Here is a 25,620-nt window from a genome sequence, read left to right on the forward strand (position 1 = left end):
TTTGTTTTTATGCCATTTTTTAAATCGTGTGTTGACAAACGGACAGTACTGTAAACACTGGGCTCAAGAATGGCGCTCTCAACAGTAACAAAACCGTCCTGGCCCTCAAGCTGCCATTTTCCACGATGTACCTCCTGCCTCTCAAGTTACATTCTCAGATTCTGCATGCATTGTAGAGAAGCGGGTAGAAAGGAAATCTCTTAAAAGCACAGTATCAATATTATTGCAGAATCCGCGTGACCCTGAGTGAAATCATATGTGGGTGATAAGCGGGTGAGAGAAAGAAGGCAAGTCAGGAAAATCACAATTTTATGAGGAGGAGTGCAGAAATTTTGTTCATTGACTGTTGGTCTAACTTGTCAATTTTCCACACATGGAAGTTATTATTGCAATACTGTTGTCTTAAACAGACCCAAGGATTTTCACCATGGATTCACATCCATTTCAAAATACGACAAAAAAATATTAAAGCTTCCAGTATGCAAATTTTAATCTCTTTGGGTGTCCACAAATATATATGTGTGACAGTATGTCTCTATATGACATTAATATCCATGTCATCAGTTGCAATGCGTGACACTTTTATTTGTGCATGTTTACTCTGCATTATAAAGAACGCTGGGCACTTCAATACTTTTCTGTGAATCGGACTTAAATCTGATCAAGAATACATCGCACTTAGGCATTCAGGCTGAAAGCTGTAAGAATTGTCAACGACCTTCGCCAAGCCCGCTCTCGGAGTTAGTGCAGATCATTAATCATATTTTATAAACAGGGATCCTTCTCTCGAAGCTTCTCAGCCCTCTCGCTCCCTCCCTGTCTCTCCCCCCGCCCCAGACCCTTCCTGCGTGGAAACACACGCACATGCACACACATCCCACATGCATGCAGGCTGCACTCACATTGCACACATGCAGAATGGCCCTGGCTGAGCGTCCAGCTTTGCAGGCACAAGCCCCTCCCTTGGCGCGCGTCCGGAGTAGTTTCTGTTGCAAATGCCCTAAGTTGGAGGGGCCCCGAGCTGCAGCAGCCGGTTACGTTAGCGAACGTCAGGCACCGAGAGAAATGCCACGGCGGAACGTAACGCCTGGACTGAGGCGCGGCCTCCCCCGAGAGCGCAGTCAGGGTCCTGGATGGAACCCATGTCCACCGCCGATCGTCACGAGGTCAGCGGAACACTGCCCGAAGCCTGGTGGGCGAGGGCTGCCTCACCCCGCGCCCCGATCTACGTCACCGCTGGCTCGGGGTGGGGGGCTCCTGCTCCCAGAGCCTCCCCCGGCCTCGTCCCCGCCTTCCCCTCCATCTGCCCGCTCCCGCCCCTTCTCCTTCTGCACCACTCCCTACCCCCACCCCATGGAAGCTTTCTGGGGTCAAACTGGAATTTCTATTCCCAGACTTAGTGCAACTAACTATGGCCCACGGAGAGAAGTAGCTGAGATGAGAGAATGGAGTTTGAAATAAAAAAATCACACTGAAACTTTTCAAGGATTTAAGGGGGGGGGGGAGTGATATTTTAAAACTGATATCCAGCAGAACGCTAGTTCTGAAGTCTTCCCAGTGGGACCCCATCTTGATCTGCTGTTAATCTGCAGATACTCTGCGCCTGGACTCCCCTAAGCGCCTTTAGCAGGAAGTTAGATGAAACGCACACCCCGAGCGGTTGGTAAAGCACGCGCGGCTGGGACCACCGGAAGGATATCCGAGTATAAATCTGGATTCGAGGCTTAGCGCTCAGGTGCCCGAGTCGGCTGGAAATGCATCCCCAGCACGCCTGCACGTATGGATGCGTGCTCGTGTGTGTACCCGTGTGTGCGCGTCAACAGCTTCCCCTAACTGGATCTGCGGCAGCGCTGGCCCTCGGGAAGCAGGGGCGACAACTAGCCGCTGGGATCGTGATTCAGTGCTATTAGGGGAAGAATTATCTGTGTCTGAGTCATCGCGAGCCTCCAGACTTTCCCCGCAGTGTGGCAGAACTTTGTGCTGATGAGACAATAGTGGAGCGTGTGCGTTTCCTACAGGGCAGACCATTCCGGTGCTGGGGGAAGCCTCGGGCCTGCGCCCGGCTGCTGGGGCCCGGCCCCCTCCCTGCGCCGCGTAGCCCCCGGAGCCCGGCCGGCGCCGGGGTCCCCGCGGGGCGGGCGCGTCCCGGGCGCGAGCGAGCGGCGCGGGGAGGGGGCCGGGCGCGTGGCGGGCCCCGCGCGCCCTCGCGCGTCCCCCGCGCCCGGGCGCAGCTGGCGCGGTCGGTCTAGTGCAGCGCTCGGCTCCGCGCCTCGGGCGCTCGGCTTCACCTTCAGAGGCGCGGGGCGTGCGCGTCCTTCTCCCCCGGCCTCCGCCTCCCCTGCAAGGTAGGGGCTGCGGTGGGGTCGCGGCGGGGCCGGCGGGGGCGGGGGCCGCGGGGACCAGGCCTCGACGTGTGGGGGACCCGGCGTGCGCTGCGGGGGTTGGGGGCGCCGGTGAGGGACTCCGGGGCGCGGGGAGGGCTGCTCGCTTCCCCGGTGGGTAGTTGCTCCGCTCCGCAATTCCGGGAGAGGAAAGATGCAACTTCAGGCGGCCGGGCGAGCGCCGGAGAGGTGGCTTTTACCGCAGTGGAGGGGCGGGGTGGGGGCCGGAGGGGAGCGCGGAGGAGGCGCTGGCTTTGTACACTTCGTCAAAGGCGACGCGGGAGGAGGGGAGCTCGGATGCGCTCTCCATCCATTAGCAGACAAAGAGCAAATTGCCTTACTTTAAAGTAAAACGCTCCGGCTAATGAAGGTGGGTGATGGGGTTGCGGGGCCCGAGGAGCCGCTTCAGTTATTAAGGGTTCGGCGGAGGGGGTCGTTGCCTGTGGGCAGCAAGCGCGGCAGCCTCGGGGACAGGTTTGCGGGAGGGGCGTCGCTTTGCCTCCCCCTCCCCTGGCTCCCTGCCCGTCAGCTGGGAGCGCAGAAGTGACCCTAATGTTAAAAGAAGTGAGAGCTCTGAAGGGAAGTTAGGGCAGGGGTGGGGGTGGGGGCGAGAGTTCTTGCAATGACTCTGAGGAGCGGTGGGGAGGGGGTCTGGCAGGCGGGGGCTCCTCGGAGATGCACCCAGCCTGCCAAGGGTGGGAGCAGGGGTGGGGATGGTACTGATCGCGATTTACACCCGGGCATACACTAGGAAAGAATACTTGGGGTGTGTGTATTTGGGGAGGGGAGGGTCGGGTCGGAAAATCGCCTGGTCTGCCATTTCCAGGGAGAGCTAACCTACTGAGGAGTTACGATCATTATTTAGATTAAACTGCCTCGTGAAGTTTTAAAGAAACTTTGTATGAATAAGTTTGTTAAAAGCCAGCCGAGCTGGGTATTTAAAACAGTGGTTCGTGGAGGAGGGTTGGTGTACGGTGACAATCAGCGGTGGTGGGCTGGGGGGCCGGTGGACCCCTGCTATTAGGGACCAGGGAAATTGAGCCTTTTACTCGAAAAGTGTGGGTCTGTTCGTCAGCCCCGGTTATTATCGGCGTTAACAAGCTCCCGGCTGCAGACCCGGATCTGACCAGGAGCTTCTGGGTTGTGTGTCTGTATCCTACTCATTCCGCTGGGCTTATTGATAAAGAAGTAATTGGTCTCCGGGTGTGGAGAGATCAACTTGCTCAGCCCTCTTTTTCAAATATATTCATCCTGTGCCTTATTTAATCCAGATGCACAAAAAGCCATTTGCTGCTGCATTGTTGGTTTACATTTTTTGAAAAGGCGACTGGTGTAACCTGTGGAATTTGAAATGCAAATAAAAGCTCGTGGGAGTTGAGGCAGAACAAATCAGCATTTATAAAGTGAAAAAGATTTAATGTCTCTGAAATCATTGCGGAGGAAAAAAAAACTGGAGAGGGGGAGTGCTTTTTCAGGGAGTGAATTGTGACGTCAGGTCTTTTTGGAAAAGATGTTATTTTTAAGGTCTGGAACTCGGGTATGTAAAGTGCTTACAGGAAAAACAGATTACAAGATTAACATCTGTTAACATGATCGTTTATCTCCAGCCAAAAATAGGTCAGTTCTTTCTTAAGGAAACACTGTGACTGGCGCATGCTTAAATAATAAAATTAAAATAATGAATTCATAAATTAGAACCGGCGATGGTGATACTCTGACCTGTGAAGAACATTTTTTAATTTCGAGATCAGTGAAAGGTCAAAGTCCCTTTTGGGTGTTGAGGACAACTTCATCCCGCGTCCACTACCCGCCCCCCTACCCATGACCCCTCCTTTTCACAGCTAGCTTCCTCTCCGCCCCCACCCTGATTGCTAATTTTCCCTTTCATCCATTGTGGAAGTATAAAGTATATTTAAATGGATATTGTCTGACGCCCCCGTCCTTAAAGAAGGCAAACTCTCGGCGCAGATGGCTAACTTTCAGAGCTCTGCTGTTGTTTTACCAATAAATGAAACGGTAGGGAGAGGGGGGGAAAAAAGGAAACAGCCTTGCAAAGTCTCCCTGCCCCCTGGGTGTGAGTGACGGCTCTTCTGGCCAATCCGCAGCGGCTTTCTCCATCCCGGAGGTAATTTGGGGTGTGAGTGTGTACGCGCGCGCGCGTGCATGCGCCCATGTGTCTGCACACTGTTAAGTCCGACCAGCCCCGAGCACCCGTAGGCTTCGGATTTGCACAGTTGTGAGCTGTAGACGTGGACACGCTTTTATCCGAGTCTGTGCAGCTAGGTAGGCAATCAGCAGTTTCTCTGTGTCCTCCTGTAAAGAATGGGCATCGGAGGTGCTTTCGGATTCAAGGCGAAACCTGCAGAAGGGGAAGCCAAGGAGTGATGTGATTATGCTTCTCAGAGATTATCGAAATGTGTGGTTCCTCTCGTCTCGTTCCCACGCGACAGGCGCGCCCCGCTTCTTGGGGCTGGAGTGTTGGAGCCCACTCGCCCGGCGCTAAGCGTAGCGAGATCGGGAATTGTTCATACTGGTGTTGGCTGTAAAAGTGAAGGGCAGCGTGTACCTTCCAATTTAAGATTTTATTTTTTCCCTGGCTGCTGATACTCCGTCCGTGGCAGAGCCTAGAATGTGACCAGTTCACGGTCAGGGAAAGTTCCGCTGCCCACCCCAGTGACGAACGCGCAGCGCTGGCCGCGCGCGCGCGCACACAATGCGCACATTCACGCGCGGAGAGCGTCCCGGGCCGCCCCGCGTTTCCTGCGGTTTAGCCCGGCACCCACTTCCCTCGGATTATGAGTGGTGGTGGCGTGTGGAAGTGTGCGGGCCGACTGGTCGCGCAGCATCTGCTCAGTGTTGGAGCCGCGGCGCCGCTTCGCCCCGGGGCGGACGGCGGTGCTGCGGGGAACGGGTTAAGGCCCCACTCGTGCCCACTCCTTCCCGGAGACCTTCCCTGGGAGGGACCTGCGCCCCGGCCTGGTCCACGCGCGGTGTATCCGGCTGCGGGGCCGCGCAGCGGTCACCTGTACGGTCCATGGGCGATCCCGGGTGACAAGATCCTAACTGGGCGACGAGGTGGTGTCCAGCCCCGCGCCCCCCGTCCGGGCCGTTCCCGACCCCCAATCCGAGTACGACTCGGTCCTCCCCCCCGCCCCCCATCTCTGTGAGCTCGCGGATGGAGGAATGGGTAGCAGAGGGAGGTATCGCTGGATTAAATCATTCCTATTTCTGCTCCTCCCGGGGTGCGGCGCGGGGCCCGGGGCGCCGGGGGGCGCGGGGGCTGGGCAGGGGCGGGGGCGCTTACCTGCCCGCCCCGGGGGAGGGGGCGGTGGCCGCGCGCGGCCTGGCTCACTGGGGGAGGGCCGGGGGCGGGGCGGGAGGGGCGGGGAGGGGGGAGGGCCCGGGCTGCGCCCCCGCCCCCCGGCGCCCGCCCCCCGCCCCCGTCATGTGGAGCGGACGTCACACGCCTGCACTGTAACCCAAGAAGTGAAAGAGACGGGGACCCACGGCCCAACTTCGCACCGTAACAAAGGCGGGGGTCCGTGCGGGCCGGAGGGGGTCTAGCTGGGGAGGGATCGGGCTCGCCGGAGCGAGTGGGGGATGGAGCTGGGGGTGGGGCCGCCCTGGGGAGGAGATGTTGGGGGGGGCTTGGCCCGGGCGTGAGGGCCTGGTCTGGGAGTGGGGTCCTGGCTGGGGCGAGGGGAGCGAGGGCCTGGGCGGGGGTCCACGGGGTACGGGGCAATGGGGACCGGGGCCGGTGTACACGCGGAACGGGGCAGTGGGGGCCGGGGCGGGGGTCCACGCGGAACGGGGAAGTGGGGACGGGGGCGGGGGTCTGCGGGGGACGGGGCAGTGGAGGCCCGGGCTGGGGTCTGCTCGGGGCCCTGGCCGGGCGGGGGTGTGCGCGGCGGCGCGGATCGCGCTCCAGGGGCCCCGGCGCCGCCGAGGCCAGGTAATTGGTTTCTATTTTAAACTTCACTTTGTCCTGGCGGAGGTGGGGCGGTGGGAAAGGCGTGGCCCCCGGGCGATTACATAAGGATACGTACCTGATCCGGTCCGGGCAGGGGGCCGCGCGCGGCTTTGGGCGTGAGGGGCTGGTGGGCACCGGGCCCAGGCGTCCCGGTGCGGGGCTGTCGCGTGTGGAGTTGCTGCGCCCTGCGGTGGGGGGCCCGTGCTCCCCACGCTGGAACTGTAGGGGCCGGGGGCCGGGGGCCGGGTCTGATGGCGGGGTCCACCGGGTAACAAAGGGCAGGGCTCGGGACCCTGGGCAGCGCGCGGCGCTGACCTAATGGCAAGTCACAAAAGTCTCAATTAAACGTGCCACAGAAAGGCATTTCCCCGTGAACCTGCCCTTAGTCTCCAGTCTTGATTAAAGATGATTTAAACATTGAGGTGCTCCCACCCGGTGGCTGTGTGAGACATACCATTAAAGGACTGACCCGAGGAGAATCAAGGGTGGTTATTCTCCCAACAGGATCTTCTCCGGATTATTTTTCCTGCCTCCCTATTAATACGATTGGAGTATTTTGGTTGAGGAATGTAAGTGCTACTTTAGGGAACTCGGCATGCCTGCTATTCCGTAGGATCTTTCTGCTGCTGCGCAAAAAAGAGCTGATTTTATCACTTGTTTGTTCCTTCATTTTCTCTGGCATTCTTTGATTGTGGCGTCAAAATAGCCGTGTATTTATATTTACCCAGACCGGCCAGAATTAAGTGCCCCGCAAGCCACTGCCGCGCTGCTTTCCCTGTGTGTGAAGTGGGAGGGGCGGAGCTGGCCCGGGTCTGAGGGCTCCGGTCAGGGAGAGGGACAGACAGTTCCTTGAGAGCAACTCCCAGCTCCCCTGAATGGGCCCTTGGGAGACCCTGAGTTCTGAGCCAGACTTCAGTATTTTGGTAACGGAATTCGAAGTTTGATGTGTTAAGATAAAAAAAAAAAAAAAAATATACAATATATCATGTCTGATATTTTTCTTAGTTCTTTAGTAGGGCTTTATTTTGTTTAACTTGCCAATTTGAATATAATGAAACGCTTAAAGCACTTTTAACATTCTTAAAAAAAAAGAAAAATCCCAAGGGATGTGCCCTCAAGCTCAGAGAGAAGAATAGGGGAAGTCTCTAAAACGAAACAGAACAGCCAAGGAACCTATTTGGTAGGTAAAGGAGAGGAGTGCTGCTTCGTTTTATTTCTGAAAGCTGTTGTTTGTCAGAGCAGTCTTTCCAAATGGCTTAATATACTGAAACTTACTCAATCAAGAACTTTTAACATTTGGATGTGTAATTGATATTAGTCACTGATGACCCAAGAGTAGTTTTCATCACCAGTCTTAATCCCATTGTTAATTTGTAAAGGACCTTTAAAGTTGACTAATTTAGAGATTAAAGTTTTTTGGGGCTCTGAAGTCCCACATGTCTAACTTTGTAACATGTCCCACAGACCAACCCAGGGTGAATTAAATGGGTGATGTTTGTGAAAACAGGTTGATGCTGAAATTGCCTTGTCTCTACTTCCATGAATTAAACTTTAACTTCACTTACCTTACCTGCTCCTACTTGAAGATATCTGAGTCTTACAGGTGGAGCATTTGGTGTGGAGATTAAGTTTAGCAACAATTATGTAAAAAAGAAAAGGAGACTTCTTTAAAGAATAACTCAGAGTGGGGTAAGCTCTAACAGATGGTTTTCAGCCTTACTAAATAGGGAAAAATGATAATCTGACCAAGGAATTTAAGGAGAGTTTAGTCATGGATAGTTCTTGAAAAACCAGTACTTGGTTTATTGGGTCATTGTGGATTTTTATTTATTCATTTTCTAGGATACGTATTGGTCTTATTCATAAGTTACCAGAACAGCTCTTTTATAAAGAATTTTGTGAGAATGCCTGTAAGTCTGGCCAGAGATTGTGTTTAGAGTTTCAACTGCATTATACCTTAATGGCATAGAAATAGGAAACTGAAATAAAAGCCGATTCTGTTCAGTGGGAAGGAGCTTGTCCAACCGTATGTGCTTTCCTTTGATAATATGTTTGTTTTCAACATTCAGGATACTACACTCTTTTGGTTTTTGTTCCATTTTCAACATCAGTGTTAGTTATATCGTTAAAAGTAGTATTTTGCTTATAATGTAATTAGATTTCTAACTGCGTAAAGCAACTCTGTTGTGCAGGAAACACATAACTTTTTCACTGGTGTTTGATGGCCACATTTAGCTGGAGACAGCTAAATTTTCTCAGTAACAGGCATAGATTTTGGCAGAAGGAATAGAACTAATGAAGAAAGCAGAAGAAAGTGAAAAGACTTTGATCAAATATCTGCAGTCATAAATATTTGAAGGTAGAAGTAGCATTCCGTCTTCAAAAGGAGATACTATAGGTGCTGTAAATGTTTCTGCATTTTAGCTCTTGGATGGAGTTATTCTGGCACAGTTCTTTAAAAAATGCATCCCTTTGCTTTCCTAACTCCTCCCCCTCGAAAGTCCTAGAGGATGTGGGAAAGGTTTCTTTAACTCTTGCTGAATGCTGTTGGGGGAACACTAGTGGGGCCCTGTGCCGCCCTGCCCATCTGCGTCCGCTCAGTGTACGCACAGCACAGCAAAACGAGTGCCCAGCATGTGGACCTGTCTTGGCTTGCTTGGCACTCGGCACCTTTGATCTTCTCCAGAATTCTGAATGTCTAAATAGGAAAAATTCACTGCATCACCGTCCTCAGCTCCCAGATCCTTACTCTCTTGGTAGGAAACCACATCTCACTTGGCTTTGCATCTTTCAAGTGAATAGCAGCGGTAGGATGTGGCTTCCTTCTGCAGTCTGATCGGAAAGTGCAGAGACCGGCTAGCAGGATGGAGCTCCGGGATGGCAGATGTGAATGTGGGATGTGGGTGTGCGTCCCTGGGCACCTGGAGTTTGGGTATCAGCAAGTTTTTGACTGGTCGCTGGGCTTGGCGCTCACTGGTGGCGTGAGTTACTCATGAGACTGTGACCCTCTTCTCCTTCCGGTCCCCTCCTTGGGGATGTCACCTCTGACCTTTTCCAGCTGATGACCAGCAGTATGTTGGCAGTGGTCTGTTTGGGATTAAATGAGCCTTGGGACCATGAGAGTGACAGCATTTTTCAGATTCAAGCCTTGGTGTCCCTTCTCTCTGCCTCCAGGAACAAGTGAATTTAGGGAGGGGGGAGGTGGGACTTTTCTCTTTGATGGAGGGGTGACCTTTGCCCTGAGTGAGATTCCCTCCCCACCAGAGTAAGTGGGGGGGCACTGATTTATAGGAGGGCATCCTTTGTATTTTTGGACTCCAGCTATGAATAACTTGCAGTTCACAGAAATGCTGGCAAATTGTCACAAGCCTGTATTAAGAGAGGAATCCCATCAAATGTTTATTTATGAAGAATTTCTTAATAAAACTAACCTTATGGGAAGAATAAGGAAAAGCTTTCACTATAAATTTGAAATATCTTACCCAGTTCTTTAAAAAGCATCTTTATTTTAAAATTAATTTTCTTCAAGAGAGGGCTGTTTTAGGGTTACCACTTAAATAGCTATAGGAGGAATATGCATGCAGGCCCCATAAATGCATTACTTGTAAGTGAGAGTTACACTGTCTGCCAAGGTGTATCAAGTGTGTTTCAGAGGGACTGGTCAGAATGAGCAGTTGCAACTGTCTGTTTGGTGTATTCTTTATCCCTCGCATCTGGCTACATGTAATTTGGGCAGCTGCAGCTTCTCTTTCCAGAGCTAACGCTGGTTGTCATGTTTTTGTCCAGAATGAACTGTTTTCCAGCAGCATATATCGGAATTGTAACAAAGTGTAATTTTTGTGGCTCTCACATCCCTTAAAAGTAGTTTTCCAAAAAAGAGCTGGTATTTAGCCTTCCAATTCAAATGGCACAGAGAATCACAAAACAGAAGTAATTAGAAATGCAGCTCGTTTTAGAACCCAAACATGTAAATACGTGTAAAATGATGAGTCAAGCACCACCGCAGAGCTTTGGAAAATCAATTCAAAGCAACTCCATTGGGTGTAGGTAGATTTTCCTGTGTATTTCAAATATGTGTTCATTCTGGTAGGTTTTCTTTTTCTTTCTGTTCTGTTGTGGTTGATGATGTTTTGTAGTCAGGAATTTAATCAAGTCGTTACATTCTGAAAACCGACTTTAAGAAATACGTTTTACATGTGACCTGAAGTTCAGACACTTCCTCAATGGAGGGTTGCAAGGAGACCTAATGTATTTCCGTTTTAGGAGGAAAGTAAGCTGGCGCCGTCTTCCTGCAGAACCAGGTAGGCTGTCTCTCACCGTTTCTGGCGCGGGGGACTGCTGTTGTCAGCTCAGCCCTCCCTGCAGCTGTCTTGTTCTTTTCTTGCTCACTCAGGAGATGGGGAGCGTAGGCTCACATGTGGTGTTAGCTTTCACGACATAGTTGAAGGGAGACTGAAAAATTGAGGTTTTCTGGTAAAACTCTAGTTTTTTCTTAGGCACTCGGAATTAAAAAAGAAACCCTTTCCCAGCATTATTTGATCTTACTCGAAAAACCCTCCGTCTCAAAACCCTCCGTCTCCAGCTCTTCCCATGTGAAAGGAAAGGATATTTGTTTAGGAATTTCTGTCCTTTGTCTCAGAAAAGGGCAACATGTGCCTGTGTGTGCCATATGGCACTGTTTAACCTATGTTGCTCCGACTGACTGGGGCTGTGTGAGGCGCTGATTCCTTTCAACATTCCAGAATGTTCTTTGAAAGTTGGGACAGTGAAGGATGCCTCCAGAGTTGTGCTGAGAGGCTGTTCCTGTCTTCTGCAGCTTCTTGTTCAGTTGGTATTTGAGGGCTGTGAGCAAGTGTCGATTTTCTTTTTTTTTCCTGAAATAATGTTTGTGGGAAAAGAGTTTGACATTAAATGTTGGCTGGTTGTGTGGATTCAGGAAGACACACAGCCCCATGTGAGTAGTTAAAACTTCTGCTGGTTGTAAATGGGCTGAAAGTTCGGCTGGTGAGACAGGATTTCCACTGTTTAGTTCCTGATTATTCTGGTGACTTTAACCTAGAGTTAAAAACTATGTGTTATTTTCCTTCTTAAATAATTAGCTTTTTTTTTTTTTTTTAAATGGATGGACGAACCCTTGAGCAGATGGCTCATCCTAATGTATAGTTTAAACTTTTGTGGCTGCTTTTGTTCTGGGATTATCTAAAGGCAAATCTGTGATGTTTTCACTGAAGAATTTGTTTTATTTACACATGTTATTTGGAGTGTTTAGATAGACATGTGTGTGATCACCAGCTTCTCTGTTACCTGCTGCATCTCTGGAATGGATGGATGAGGGCATGGATGAAGAGTCTGCCTCCATTTTTTTTGGGGGGGGATGTTTTTGTTAAGATATAATTGACATTTAACATCGTATGAATTTAAGGTATGCAGTATTTTGGTTTGATACTTCTTCAACTGAAGTATGGTTTACAATACATATAGGTATCAGGTGTACAACATGGTAATTGGATATTTTTATGGATTATACTCCATATAAAGTTATTATAAAAGTTATTATAAAATATTGACCACATTCCCCATGCTGTGCACTATGTCCTTGTGTCTTGTTTATCTTCTATTAAGAGGTACCTTTACCTCTTAATCCCCTTCACCTATCTTGCCCTTCCCCCACTCCTTTTGCCCAGAAACTATCAGGTTGTTGACTGTAGCTGTGAGTCGGTTTCTGTTCTTTTTTATTTACTTTTAATTGGGGGATGGTTACTTCACAAAGTTGTGTTGGTTTCTGCCACACATCAGCAGGAATCAACCATTGGTATACACACGTCCTCTTCTGGCCCTCCCCCCCACCTTCCACCCCATCCCCCCCACTCCAGGTCATCACCAAGCCGCTGGTTGAGCGCCCTGTGCTATATAGCACCTTCCCACTAACTCTTTTACACGTGTAATGTATATGTTCCAGTGCTACTCTGCCTCTGTGTTTAAGGTCCCATATGGCTGCAGAGTCGTCCATCAAAGCTCCTGTGTCTCTAGACAGTTTCTTGCTGAGTCAGTCTCCTCAGCTTTAATCATACTGTGTTCCCCGTTTTAAGGAAAGCAGTGAACACATTACGTTCATCCATGTGTGTGTTGCCTGTAAAGTGCAGGTGGGCACATGAGGATGGGGCGGTGGGCCAGGTACCGCTCAGGGAGTCTGAGTGATGTGAACGAAGGTTGCTATGGCTGACACATAATTCATATTGATGCCATCAGTGACCCGGGGAGAGTTCCGTGCCAGTTTGAGGAAATATCATCATTCACATTGGTAATCATCGTCCCAGCAGATTTAGACTCATCACTCCAAAGCTTTCTGTGTCTTTAGTGTGACCATTAGCATAATGGTGATAATTTGTTCCTTTGACTCACACTGAGCATAATTGAAATCAGTGTTATTGTGATGAGCGCAGCACAGCCCAGGTGCTCAAGTGGCTTCCTTAGCTCAGAAACTGCTTTTTACTTTTTGAAACAAGAGGCGAGGATAATGATCTCATTCCTAAAAACAAAAAACAGAACTCTAAGTAAATAACTGAATTCCTAATGTAAAAATACTTGCCATAGCAACATAAACTTGGGACAATTCTGTAGAGTCATGGGATTAGTGGTTTAGTGGTAGGATTAAAATTGGCCTCAGTAAATTACCCTGGTGACAGAAAAGCAGAGTCTGTTAATGGTTTTACAGGAAGATTGGCTTATCAGTTATTTTCTAGGTTGACGAAAGATTATGGGCTGCTTAAAATTTGAACTTGACAAAGGAAGGTTAATTTTCCTAACAGCTATTATACACTTGAAAGTATCTGTAGGGACTGGTGAAAAAAAGAAGATACCACAGTTAGAATTTGAGATTTATTTTATGCATGTGGGTGTCGGTTGATGGACGGTCCAGTGTTTGTTTAGCTACCAATGTTCAGGGCTGTTGAGAGTGTATATTTCAGCCAGCAGTTAAATAAGGTCTTCCCAGTGTCCTTGGAAATAGTAGACTATTTTGGAAAGTGCGTGAGCTCCTTGGGGCCATAAAGGCACCATTTAGACGCGGACCTAGCTGCACCTTTGTAGCCCAAGCAGGCTTCGTTGGCTCACTGCGCCCCGTGTGCTTGCCACGTCTGTGGGGTTTTCAGTCGATTCTGTAGAATGACCGTGGAAGGAAGCGTTTACTTCCCTGGTTGTTTACCTTTCTTTGTGCATTGATGCTGTCCCTGTTTGGGTTTGTTTAAAAGGGTTCATATTGAGAGTTACACGTATGTTACTGGCAGGCAGCTTAGAGATGCTTTGGGGGTGAACTGGACATTTTTCAGGTACTGAAACACAGCAGAATTCAGTGCCTCGGCAAGGCCACGGTGATGGAGTCGAGCTCACATGCAGGGTTCCTGAGTCGCACTCTTGTGCCTTCCCGATGCCCCCCCCCCCGCCCCGATGCCTCGTGCTGAGCGCACGGAAGGAAGCGAGGTTGCAGTGATTTCAGGATGAGCTTGTTGAGAAGGCTCAGGGCTGATCGGAGCTCTGAACTCCGCGAGTGTAGACCCAGCACCACCTGGGAAGCTCACATTAAATGTCGAGGAAAGCATAAATGAAAGTCAAGAACAAGGAAGTGGAATAATAGGCCCTGATGAGGGGAAGGTAGGATTTCGCATCCAGCTCTTCGTGTTCCCTCCAGTGGGTTTACTTGAACCGAAATTTAGAATCTGAGTCTTCTGGCCACTAAAAATGAGTGAAATAGGGCTATTTGTATGTTGACTAGATGACGAGGGCAGAACTCACCGGCTCTCCCGTGAAGGAGGAGGGTTCTGTCCTGTAACCCTAAAGGAGAGTCCTCACTCTGGTTTCTACGTTGGCCTTTTTCGCACAGGCCTTGTGTTTTCCCTTAGCCGACCCTCAGCGGTGCCCTTGGAGAGAGTCCGTAGTGACTTACAAAGGGGGTTCCCTGGAGCTCCCCTGGAGCACGGGCATCAGAATACAGCATTCCAAGTTGAGAGCTGTTTTTTGAGTCCCCATGACAATATGATCCCAGGTTTTGAGCACTGCAGTTTATTGTTATAAGTTGAGTTTTTATCTTTTAGGGCCTAACACAGATTTGAATCGAATTGAGTGACTACCTGAATAACCAGCCCCCCACCCCCAGCCCACAAATAGCTCGTAAATGTCCAGCAAGGCTCGTTCCTTTTTATGAACATTGGTTCCACGCCTGCCACATTCTGTGTGTTGTTTGGTATTCGTTACAGTTGGGAGAGAGGAGCTTGTTCTAGCCCTGTCCCCCCAGGAGGATGCTGAGACCCTCGTGGGTTGAGACCCTAACTTGGGTTGTCTGAGCAGACCGTCTTCTGGGTGGTCACCTGGGGTCTGACCCTCCTCATGCTTGTTGAAACGTAACTTTGAGTCTTGGTCTGAGCCCCCAGGAGTTGTGTCTGTCTGTGGGAGATCACAGTGGAAGGCCAGTGTCCCTCCTCCGGGCCCCTGCCTCTGTTCGAGGTGGCCTGGGTGACTGATGCATCACCAGGAGGGGCTGGGAGTCAGGGTCAAGGTGCCCTCAGCGGGGACCGGCCACCTGAGCAGGTGGGCCTCGTGCAGTGTGTGGCCATGTCTGCTGTGAAGATGAGCAGAAGGAGGAATTTACAGGGTGGTCTGGGGATTTGAAGCGAGGAGACCCCTGCATCAGCGTCCAGGCGTCCAGCCAGCCAGGGGTCCCAGCCCCTCTCCTGCAGGTCAGCTTGCGGAGCCTGCACCAAAGCCCAGGAGGGCCCGATCTTGGGAAGCCAGGTCCCTGTTGGGCTGGGTTGGCAGCCTTTTTCTGTGAAGGGCCGGATAGTAAACATTTGGGGCTTTGTGGGCCAGACTTTCTCTGCTGGGGCTCATTCTGTCTGCCTTGTAGCAGTTGGAGAAGCAGTCACAGACAACGTGTCGGTGAGTAAACAAGCTCTGTCTGTGGCCAGTGAAACTTGATTTCATGTCCTTTCACATGTCACAAAATGCTGTTCTCTCTTTGATTTTTTCCCCAGCCACTGTCCTTAGCTCATACGCAAGCCGCACAAAAACAGGTGGCTGGCATGCTGACTTTAGCCCCAGTGGGCAGTGCTGCTGGGTACTAGAACATTTTCATTTTTGATCTTCTAGTTACCCCGTGCAAAAAGGGTAAAGAAATGGGTAAAATTAATGATACGGTTTATTGAACCTGGTAGATCCAAAGTGTTCCTTGAACACGTAAATGACGTAAAAGTTACTACTGAGATGTTCTTGGCTCTCTGTCTCGCTCTGAGCCATGGAAATCCCCGCGGATCTTACACTCAGGGCTCAGCCCGACGTGGCCTCGCCCGGTTTGGCCCCTGTGGAGCTGGAGCAGCTGTGGGGCTGGAGATGCTGTCGGGGGTGGGAGCCGGAGCTGAGATTCATCAGGGCCTTGCACTCCCCCAGTTCAGCTGTCGGTAGACGAGGGTTCTAAGGGGCGGTGCAGGACACTTTGGAAATATCTCAGATATTTCCAGAATCAGGGCAGCGTAATTAAGGGATGAAAGTTCCCTTCTATCATTCTCAAGGTCTGTGCAGGAGCCGGGGCGGGGGGGCTGGGAAGGGCAGCTGAAGGAGGCACTGGATGGCCAGCGGCCCGAGGCTGACCCTGCCGCGTGTCTGTCCCCTGGAGAGTCCCTGGTAAATCGGCCCAGCACCCTTGGAAGCAGGAGCCGTCCTGTCCAGATATTCCCCCGGGTTCCTGCAGCTGGGCCCCCGCCTCTGATGCAGCATCCAGTAACTCAGGTGTGTGAATCCCAGATTGCAGGTGTGTGGGAAGGAGTTGTAGGGCAAGATGCAGCCTCTGGCTTCCCATCTCACATCCAGTCATGTTGACTTCTGGCTGATTATGAAGCCCGTGTGCCTTAACTTGTTCATCTGTGAAATGGGGTCAGACGCCGGCTTCCCCTGAGGGCCCGCAGAGTTAACTGTGCAGTGCACTCGAGAAAGGGAGCCGGAGAGCAGACTAAACGGCAGATGAAGGCCACTCAACAATTTCAAAACACAAGGAGAGTTGCGAAGGTTCCAGTTTATTCTGTCTTATCTAGTGGTAATTTTATATGCAGCATGTAAAAATATAAACTTTACATCCAGCATAAAAGACATTTAATTCTTCCTACTTTTTGCACATTAAAAAAAAAGTCTGTTTACTTTACAAGCAGGTGAGACTCGTGGTCTAATCCAGTTAGATAGATGTTCTTTATGTTTGAGCGTGTGTGTGTGCGCGCTCAGTTGCTCGGTTGCATCTGACTCTTTGTGACTCCATGGACTGTAGCCCGTTAGACTCCTCTGTCCCTGGGATTCTCCAGGCAAGAATACTGGAGTGGGTATCCATGCCCTTGTCCAGGGGATCTTCCAGACCCAGGGATGGAACCTGGATCTCCTGCAGGTGGATTCTTGATCACCAAGCCACCAGGAAGTCCTCCCTGGGAAGCCTAGGAAGCCTTAAATCCTAATTTGCTTCATTTTTGTTTTATTAACCTCACAATACAGAAAGCGACTGTATAAAATATAGAAACTGTCTACTTTGCCTGGGGGCTTAAGGTGAGCCTGGAGTGGAAAGCCAGGCAGAGTTCACTGATAATTTTGTGTGTTGTTGTTGTAATAATGATCAGACACCAACAACATGCTCTCTGTGCGGGGGAGCGGAGTGTTTTTCTGAGATTATGGTTTTGCAGAGCCTCCCCTCACATTCTTCATGGATGACCTCGTGCCCATCTCGTTTCTGCTCCCAGGTCCTGGGATGTGAAATACGGTGGTTGGATGAGAACGCAGTATGCTTTGAACTCTGTATCAAAGCTCATGGAAATGCCAGCGTGGGGGCTTTTCACTCAGGAGGGCGGTGTGGATGCAAAGGGAAAACCTCTTTCCCTCACGGTGGACCTGGAACCAGTGTCCTTCATCAGTCTTCTTAAAGTAGGTCATTTCAGAGTAACCCTCTTAGTAATAATAACGATGAAGATTCCTTTTCCCCAAATGGGCAGCAACAGTTCAGAAAAGCTACGTCTCAGAGGGAAGAGTCAAGTCAGTCATAAGAGCAAATGGACCTCCTTTAAGAGGGTGATGCTTCTTTCAAGGAGAAGAGGGTTAAATGCAGTGTCATGAATTTCCGTTCCTTCGCATCCGCAGTGTTTTTGAGGATGGTTTGTGTCTTACCCCTGTGCTGTAGGGAATCACAGTGAGAGACACGGAGGTCCTGCCCTCGTGGGCTCTACAGTGGCCATGTCCTGAGTGTGGCAAAGTGTGACGGGGGTGTTTGGCTACCAGCTGGAAGGGGATTTACGGGTTGAAAACTGCAAGAGAAAAAAAAAAAAAGAAAATTGCAAGAGAATCACATTGTGTCGGTATATTTATTACCTGCCACAGTCAGGCAGAAAACCCTGCTGTTCCAGGAGTCGGTGCAAAGCTAGTCTGTGTCCCCACAAATCTCGAGACTGCTGTTCCTGCTGGCTGTTAAGTTCTGTCACGTTTTCAAGGTGAGACCTGGTTAAACAGCTTCCGGATCGTGGGGCTGGTCCTACTGCTGGCCACCCGCTGCAGTCTACCTGCTGCTCCAGCCCGAGAGTCCAGGTTCTGGTCAGCACGTTTAGCATTTAGACCGAAGGTCACATTGCATTTCTCACCCTATCAATCACCAAAAATGCTTCTTTGGATAGATAAATGGTGTTGAAACAGACTAGAATTTTGTTGATTCTCTGGCCTGTGGACTCAAGGTATCAGTGTTCAGGAAACTTACCGGACCTAAAAGCAAAAAAAAAAAAAGATCGACTGGCATTCCTGGGGGATAACAAAGTCCAGATCAATGCTGTTCAGCTCTGAGAAAAAGCGCTGTTTCTCTTTTTCTGTTTCAGTGGCCCAGCTAAACCGTGCTTTAGATGTGTGCAGGTTGAGGCAAAGGGATATTTCCACTTAAAGGAGAAATGCGAACTGTCAGTGGCAGGATCACCATTTTTTACTGTGTGGACCTGACATTCTTAGCAGAGTTTTGCCAATTTACATGCATCTCAATGCGTTGGATTTCATCAGTTCAGTTCAGTTGCTCAGTCGTGTCCGACTCTTTGCGACCCTGTGGACTGCAGCACGCCAGGCTTTCCTGTCCATCACCAGCTCCTGGAGTTGACTCAAACTCATGTCCTTAGAGTCGGTGGTGCCATCCAACCATCTCATCCTCTGTTGTCCCCTTCTCCTTCTGCCTTCAGTCTTCCCCAGGATCAGGGTCTTTTCCAATGAGTCAGTTCTTCAAAATTGGATTTCATAAGTGGGCCCTTTTCTAGGAAAAGATTGAAGGCCCCGGAGATGGTCACCCTGAATTGGCTGCACATCTGGGGGGCTCAAGAGCTTAGGCGGTTTCTACCCGTCACGTGAAATTTATGGGTATTCATTTGCCTGAGGATCTGCTAGTCAGATGGGACTTCAGGATGACAATAAATTCAAGTGTTCTGATTAAAACATCCCTTTCTTAGACAAACCATGGCTGGTCTTGGAGGTTAGTGGGAAGCAGATGCAGGATTGCAGGCTTAACATTTAATCACGCGGGGCAGAAGATTTCTTTCCTCTCCACTTGCACGCTTAATTCACCGTAAGATGTCTGAAGTTGAAGCTATGAATATGAGCTTCGTCCTATTTTTAATTTTGAGGATTCATGGGAGCTGAGCACAAATGACGTCCTTTCCCATTCCCCCAAAACTTTGTCTTCTATGGTAGCATCCCGTTTTCTGGCAGAGAGTTGATCTGAATGTCATTATTCTGGAAATTAATATGAAGCTTCACATTTTAGTTATTGAGCCAGAATCAAACATGGACATCTGGGGCCCAAACCTTATGCTGTGTTTCTCTTGTGTAAGGAGGTAAAGACAGACACAGTACTTCACTTTGAAGACATAGAGGATTTCAAAAATAAATTACATATACTTTCACAAAATGGTACGAAGACGCAGCACTTTTCCTTTCGGTCTGCTCCTGCTCCTTCATTCAGTCGTGTCTGACTCATTGCGACCCCTTGGACTGTAGCCTGCCAGGCTCCTCTGTCCATGGGATTTTCCAGGCAAGAATACTGGAGTGGTTCCCACTTCCTTCTCCAGGGGATCTTCCTGACCCAGCGAATCAAACCTGAGTCTCCTGCGTCTCCTGCATTGTAGGTGGATTCTTTACCACTGAGCCACTGAGGAAAGCCCTTGTTAGGGGTGGAATTCAGGGTAAATAATTTGTTAAAAGCAAGAGAGTTCCAGAAAAACATCTATTTCTGCTTTATTGACTATGCCAAAACATCTGACTGTGTGGATCACAATAAACTGTGGAAAATTCTGAAAGAGATAGGAATACCAGACCACCTGACCTGCCTCTTGAGAAACCTGTGTGCAGGTCAGGAAGCAGCAGTTAAAACTGGACATGGAACAACAGACTGGTTCCAAATAGGAAAAGGAGTACGTCAAGGCTGTATATTGTCACCCTGCTTATTTAACTTATATGCAGAGTACATCATGAGAAACGCTGGGCTGGAAGAAGCACAAGCTGGAATCAAGATTGCCGGGAGAAATATCAGTAACCTCAGATATGCAGATGACACCACCCTTGTGGCAGAAAGTGAAGAAGAAATAAGGAGCCTCTTGATGAAAGTGAAAGAGAGTGAAAAAGTTGGTTTAAATAACATTCAGAAAACTAAGATCATGGCATCCATTCCCGTCACTTCATGACAAATAGATGGGGAAACAGTGGAAACAGTGGCTGACTTTATTTTCTTGGGCTCCAAAATCACTGCAGATGGTGATTGCAGCCATGATATTAAAAGACGCTTACTCCTTTGGAGGAAAGTTATGATCAACCTAGACAGCATATTAAAAAGCAGAGACATTACTTTGCCAGCAAAGGTCCATCTAGTCAATGCTATGATTTTTCCAGTGGTCATGTATGGATGTGAGAGTTGGACTATAAAGAAAGCTGAGCACCGAAGAATTGATGCTTTTGACCTGTGGTGTTGGAGGAGACTGTTGAGAGTCCCTTGGACTGCAAGGAGATCCAACCAGTCCATCCTAAAGGAGATCAGTCCTGAGTGTTCATTGGAGGGACTGATGTTGAAGCTGAAACTCCAATACTTTGGCCACCTGATGCGAAGAGCTGACTCATTTGAAAAGACCCTGATGCTGGGAAAGATGGAAGGCGGGAGGAGAAGGGGATGACAGAGGATGGCATGGTTGGATGGCATCACCGACTCAATGGACATGAGTTTGAGTATACTCGGGGAGTTGGTGATGGACAGGGAGGCCTGGTGTGCTGCAGTTCATGGGGTCGCAAAGAGTCGGACACAACTGAGCGACTGAACTGATAACTGATAACTTCTTAATTGATTTTCAACCACGTATTTGAGCAATTGAATTATAGACAAATACTTAGGGTAGCATTCTTCTTGCTGAAATTAAACTATTTCTTTTCAGATAATTATACAAAATGCATAGTTAGTAGACTGCAAAGACTCTTTTAATTATCTTTGCCATCAAGATATTTACAATCCAAAGTGAAAGTTGCATTTTGAGAAAAAAGGACGTGTGTGACATTTCACAGTATTTTTGTAATTTTACTTTATGCAGGCTGCTGTGTACTAACTGCTTTCTTGATATCAATCACTGTATTAGGCATTTAAATCCGTCAGCTTCATGAATGTACTTAATATACATACCTGTTGTTGTTCAGTTGCTAAGTCTGCTTTGACTCTTTGTGATCCCATGGACTGCAGCACACCAGGCTTCCCTGTCCTCCATTATTTCCCAGAGTTTGCGCAAACTCATGTCCATTGAGTCAGTGATGCCATCCAACCATCTCATCCTTTGTCACCGCCTTCTCCTCCTGCCCTCAGTCTTTCCCAGTATCAGTTTTTTTTTTCTTCCAAAATTAAAATGGGAGTTTTCTATCAACTTATTTTCTCAACTTTTTTTTTTTTGGCTGCATTGTGTGATTGTGGGATCTTAGTTCCCCAACCAGGGATTGAACCCTCACCCCCTGTATTGGAAGGGCAGAGTACTAACCACTGGATCACCAGATAAGTCCTACACCGTACTTTTCTTAAGGGATGAGCAGATTGTAAAGGCTGGCACACCCCATCCTGGTTTTTATTTATTTTTTATTTTTTTTTTCCATTTATTTTTATTAGTTGGAGGCTAATTACTTTACAATATTGTAGTGGTTTTTGTCATACATTGACATGAATCAGCCATGGATTTACATGTATTCCCCATCCCGATCCCCCCTCCCACTTCCCTCTCTACCCTATCCCTCTGGGTCTTCCCAGTGCACCAGGCCCGAGCACTTGTCTCATGCATCCAACCTGGGCTGGTGATATGTTTCACCCTAGATAATGTACGTTTCAATGCTGTTCTCTCGAAACATCCCACCCTCGCCTTCTCCCACAGAGTCCAAAAGTCTGTTCTGAACATCTGTGTCTCTTTTTCTGTTTTGCATATAGGGTTATCGTTACCATCTCTCTAAATTCCATATATATGCATTAGTATACTGTAATGGTCTTTATCTTTCTGGCTTACTTCACTCTGTATAATGGGCTCCAGTTTCATCCATCTCATTAGAACTGATTCAAATGAATTCTTTTTAGTGGCTGAGTAATATTCCATGGTGTATATGTACCACAGCTTCCTTATCCATTCATCTGCTGATGGGCATCTAGGTTGCTTCCATGTCCTGGCTATTATAAACAGTGCTGTGATGAACATTGGGGTGCACGTGTCTCTTTCAGATCTGGTTTCCTCAGTGTGTATGCCCAGAAGTGGGATTGCTGGGTCATCTGGCAGTTCTAGTACCAGTTTTTTAAGAAATCTCCACACTGTTCTCCATAGCGGCTGTACTAGTTGCATTCCCACCAACAGTGTAAGAGGGTTCCCTTTTCTCCACACCCTCTCCAGCATTTATTGCTTGTAGACTTGTGGATAGCAGCCATCCTGACTGGCATGTAATGGTACCTCATTGTGGTTTTGATTTGCATTTCTCTGATAATGAGTGATGTTGAGCATCTTTTCATGTGTTTGTTAGCCATCTGTATGTCTTCTTTGGAGAAATGTCTTAGTTCTCTGGCCCAATTTTTGGTTGGGTCATTTATTTTTCTGGAATTGAACCATCCTGGTTTTTAAAGGCCCAGTACCCAGTTTGGTCTGTTCTGAGCCACTGCAAGGGGATTTGGGTGGGAGTAGCCAGTGGGACGGAGAAGGCAATGGCACCCCCACTCCAGGAGTCTTGCCTGGAAAATGCCATGGACGGAGGAGCCTGGTAGGCTGTGGTTCACGGGGTCGCTAAGGGTCGGACACGACTGAGCGACCTCACTTTCACTTTTCACTTTCATGCATTAGAGAAGGAAATGGCAACCCACTCCAGTGTTCTTTCCTGGAGAATCCCAGGGACGGGGGAGCCCGATGGGCTGCCGTCTGTGGGGTTGCAGAGAGTCAGACATGACTGAAGCGACTTAGCAGCAGCAGCAGGCAGTGGGCAGGGCTGGTACCCAGCAGCTACTGCCCCACGGAGCTTCACTGTGTGTGTCTCCATCGTGGACTCTTGTGTTGCTGTGGGTTTCCTACTGTGATGTCAGCCTCTCTGACACACACAGTTTTGTGCACGTGTGGGAATGTTTCTTTGGGATTAGTTCCCCAAGATGGAGTTTTTGACTGGAAGGGATGTTTTCATTGAGGGATATTGATGAGTTTCCCACCAGGATATCAAAATGTCATTTCACACCCTCAGCAGCAATCAGGGACGTGAGGCTTTGTCTTTGTCAGCTCTTGATGTTATCAGTCTCTCAGTCTTGGGCAATCTGATAGGAAAAATGAACACCGGATTTTAAAAATTTAAAGCCACATCGAGCATTTCTTAGCGTCTGTTGACTATCATTTCTCTTGTGAACCACCTGTTCGCTTACTCGGTCAGTTTTTCCACTGAGTTATTCATGATTTGTTGCTCTGTAAGAACATTTTCTTTATTAGGACAGTAGCTGTGTGCTCTGTTGTCGCAGATAGCTTTTGTTTATCTCTTTTCTATTCTTCACTTTATGTAAGTTCTTTTCGCTCCAGAAACATTCAAATAGCCTCCATCTGAGTTTCTCAAAATGTGTATGACCATAACTGATTTTTTTTTTTTTTTTTTGGCATTTGAGCAAGTGAAGAAGTGTGTGACAGGCCTTCTGATTTCCTACCTGATTATTGTTCTGTTGCTTCTTCTGTTGATTCCTGAGTAGATTTTGGATGTTTATTTAGGGCTTACCTGGTGGCTCAGGTGGTAAAGAATATTTTAATAGAAAATTAGTAATTTCTTTCCATATTCTCACATTTGTTAATGTAGAGCTTTGAAGAACATTATATTCTTTTAATTGCCCTTACTTTGGTGGTCCATGGACCTAATTTTCCCCGGCTCCTAATTTATTTTTTGTTTTTGATTAGGCCAGCTTGTCAATTTTCTCATTCATTGGGCTTATCAAAGAGCCAATTATTGACTTTATTTATCAATTTTGCTGGGTTTTTTCTCATTTGTCGTTACCTTTTAAAATTCAAATTTAAGTATTTTAATGCTTTTTTGGTTACTTCTTGACTTGAATGTTTCACATACATGTTTTCTTTATTTTTAATCCCACAGCTGCTTTCCCTTTCGGCTTTCTGTGTGTCCCACACATTTTGACACAGAGGGGTTCAGGAGAGGTTTGCAGTTGCCGCATGATCTTCTCCTGCCCCAGGAGTTGTTACGAAGAGTTTAAAATTTTTAAAATGGCTGAACTTTTGTTCATGTTGTTTTTGCTTTCACTTGGTAGTTTTTGCTGTCATAGTACTATGTCTGAAGCTTGGAAGACCTGTGCTGTTTCTGATTTATGGAACTGTTAGAGCCCATCTTTGTGGTCAGCATGTAGCCACCTTATGTTCTATCCTTAGTTTAGCAAACTGGCCAGTATGGGGTTTGACGTGACATACTCGATAAACCCTACTTCTTTATTCACGTCTACTATTACTGTTTTTGCCTTTTTAATCTGCTAGGTTTAAGAGAGATTTAATTCTCTCAGATCCATTTTGTCTCTTGTATTTGTCTCATGTATTCACTGGGGTGTTTGCTTTATGTATTTCTTTCTGTGTTATTTGATTTAAACATGTAGGACAGTTTCATTCTTGGTGGTTTCTTTTTTTACCCTTATCATTATAATATGACTTTTGTGCAATTGAATACTTTTTTCAAACCATGAATTAAACTCTTAGTGATATTTCTATTTTCACTCTTGTTTATTTGCATTTTCTGTTGTATTTAATCTATATGTCATCTAGCTTTTCTGAATTCCTTCATTTGGGGTGTCTTTTGTACAGGACAAAGAGTTGGATTTAGTTGTTAAGCCCTTCATTGAGTCTTTTTAAATAAATAAGTTGATTCCATTTATATTTTTTGCTGAAACAGATTTATTAGGTGTTCTTTCCTACATAGAAAAAACTTTAATCTGATTTTATGCTTTCTTTTTAATTTATTGGTAAAAGAATTATGTTTCTCTTCTTTAATCCTTGAAATGAGAAGATAGATAGAAGGTTCAGTGTTTTCAGTTCTATCAATGGTTATATTTATAACTTTTGCTTAAACCCCTGTTTCTCAATTATGGACTTCAGTAACAATATAAGTTGACTTCCTCTTTGGGGAGGATGAAGAAATGAAAGCGCCTATGTTCCCTTCCTCTCTTTCTTCATTTCTTCCCCTCTCCCCACACGCTATTGTAATTCCTTTTCTGCATGTGGTTTTAGTCTACAATTGTTAATTTATTATTTTTATGTTGGATATAATGTCTTGCAAGAAATGTAGCAATTGCATGTTTATATATACCTCACAATTATTTAGACTTGATTCTATCTACACATTTCTTTGCCTGTTGGGTTCAATGATCATTGCCAGATTTGTTTCATTTTTGTTGTTTTGCGTGTGAGTTCTCTGAGTCACCTGTTTGACTGGATTCTTTTTCCCAGTAGATTGTAAGGAGGTTGTGGTGAGGACTGGGGCCCTTTTGGAAGCTGGTTCTCTGAGAAGGAGAGGGTGCTGGGTAAGGACGGAGCTGTGGGCCTCTGTCAGAGCCTCAGAGAGCCTCGAGGGCATGTGGGTGCATGCGTGTGTGTATGTGTATGTATACACATATGTGTGTGAGGGCGACAGGTGGCGTCTGACAGGTCTTTAAGGGGCAGTGAGTGATCTTGAGGACGCTTGACTCTCACCGGTTATGAGGTGATGGGT

The 25,620-nt window shown here is 47.9% G+C and overlaps 1 protein-coding gene across 6 annotated transcripts in view; it reads left to right on the forward strand.

Annotated features, from left to right (window-relative positions):
• The first annotated feature begins 942 nt into the window (after positions 1-942).
• Positions 943-25,620, forward strand: part of ZNF516 (zinc finger protein 516) — a 96,682-nt gene continuing 72,004 nt past the window's right edge. Inside the window, exon 1 of one of the 6 annotated variants that reach the window (XM_061131293.1) lies at positions 943-1,166. The gene's annotated coding sequence lies outside the window, so the exon portion shown is untranslated. Of the gene's footprint in view, positions 1,167-1,676; positions 1,778-2,223; positions 2,346-2,640; positions 2,752-4,349; positions 4,665-5,825; positions 5,920-25,620 lie in introns of those variants that run through there. The other 5 variants (XM_061131295.1, XM_061131291.1, XM_061131292.1 and 2 more) reach the window with 5 other exon arrangements.

Source organism: Dama dama, chromosome 27, assembly GCF_033118175.1.
Source record: "Dama dama isolate Ldn47 chromosome 27, ASM3311817v1, whole genome shotgun sequence".
NCBI classification, from domain to species: domain Eukaryota; kingdom Metazoa; phylum Chordata; class Mammalia; order Artiodactyla; family Cervidae; genus Dama; species Dama dama.